We start from the raw sequence: 2,225 nt of genomic DNA, 5'->3' as shown, positions 1-2,225 counted from the left end.
TATGGTGTTTGGGTTTGGGGATGGTCTGTATTTTGATGTAACACGTGTGTTTACGATCGCTGTTCGGGTAGTGGAGGTATCAAGTTAAAATACATCATTATATTTGGAAAAATAGGAATAAATTTCAATGAGTATTACTTACTCGGGTATAGTCCAACCCTTTGTCAGCTATATTTGGGCTCCATGCGATGTCTTTATTTCCGATGTTTTTGGATAAGTTTCGGAGCAGTGATTAATCGTACTCACATGTTAAACTTCCCCGGTGTTCTGTCGTTAAACTTCCCCGGTGTTCTTAAACTTCCCCGGTGTTCTTAAACTTCGTCGAAACACAGTTGAATTAGTACACAATGTATGCGATATGAAATGACAAAGTGTATTTCAAAATTGCACAGAATTTACAATGATGCGGTCGACATTTCGTATAATGCAGATTTTATACTCTTCCTACCACTACCATCACAAACAAAAGATAAATATAAAAGAAAATAAAATGCCTAAAATTCTCTCTTTGAATTCAAATTGTAATAGACGAAAAGCCATGTAGACAGGAGCTTAAATTTTATTGTCAACACAATGGTATAGGTGTTATTTTACGACCAACACATTGCTTAAGAAGATATGCAAATAATAATATTTGTTCAACATAGAGATTGTTGAAATACGTGTAAATGTAAATAATTAAACATTAGAAAAATATTGTAAAATTTATTGGGGAATATTTTTCGCAGAAAATTTGGAGTAATCTCATTTGTGCGTGTACGTGCGTATGTGTTCATGTTGGTACGTTTACGCGAATTTATAAGTGAGTGTGTGTGATAACGTGCGCGTATATAGAGCAAGGAAATTATGTGTGTGTGTGTGTGTGTGTGTGTGTGTGTGAGTGTGTGTGTGTGTGTGTGTGTGCGCGCCCGTTTATATACGGAATCATTAAGCTATGCAAAATTTGAATAAATATCCATAATTATTTTCAAAATGAATACATACAAATCAGTCCCAAAGAACCTTGCAAAATATATACTGAAAAAGTCTAAAATTTAAACACCAGCAATATACGATTATTGAAGATTATATTTCAAACAAAAATAAATTAAGAACTGACATAGATGTCATATGATATGCATTATTCGTTTCACTGACGAAAACCTTAAAAATTTATGAATGTAATTGACTCTTGAGAAGTGGATTTTCTCTCTTTCAATAAGAATAAACAACCACTTCAAAAACAGCTTAAAATACTACTGAAAGTTTTAAACGATTCTCTAACGATTCTCCGGTAATAGCCCCGGATATACATGACTGAGATTACTAAGCGTTTAGATCGGAATACGTGTCCAATACGTGTTACTCAGAATGGTTAGAATAAAGCTGCAAACAGCAGAACTGGAAAATAGGCCATGAGGTAAATGCTGCTGTCATTGTACAGACTATTCAATAGTTATTTTTGCGAGCATCAATATATCAGGATTTGTGTTTTTGAAAAGAAAATAACTTAGGTTTGTTCGTAAACAATATATTAATATCAGAGTATATTGCAACTTTAGTTTGCTTCTTTATTTCGGCACAGTTAATAAAATATGGACAATAATGAATAGGTATTAGTGAAATACGTTTGTCATGTATATTTTTATGCATCCTTCTTTCCTTCGGTTCTATAAAGAAAAATATATAAACTGACTTATGAGTAGAAAATTCCCTTCCTTCCAACAGGCATAAATAATCAAAACAGTGATAGATTACACACATACATACACATGCATACACACACACATATACACATACATCTTACATATATGCGTGTGTGCGTGCGTGTCTGTGTGCATGTGTGTGTGTATATATAGGTATGAATATGTTTGTGTATATATACATATATATATATACATATATATATATATATATGTATATATATATAAATAGATATATATATGTGTGTGTGTGTGGTGTGTGTGTGTACATATAAATATATATAAATGTATATATATATATATATATATATGTATATATATATATATGTATATATATATATATGTATATATATATATATGTATATATATATATATATATATATATATATATTTATATATACATACATATACTCGTGCGCATTCACACACACACACATACATTTACATACGCCTGTGGAGGAGTGTATATAAATCCATGCATAGCCTAGTTTCACGTACACGCACGCACAAACATGCGATAACATGCGATTAAGACCACGAATG

Source organism: Octopus bimaculoides, chromosome 2, assembly GCF_001194135.2.
Source record: "Octopus bimaculoides isolate UCB-OBI-ISO-001 chromosome 2, ASM119413v2, whole genome shotgun sequence".
Classification (NCBI taxonomy): Eukaryota; Metazoa; Mollusca; class Cephalopoda; order Octopoda; family Octopodidae; genus Octopus; species Octopus bimaculoides.
Note: the sequence above shows the minus strand (reverse complement) of the source record.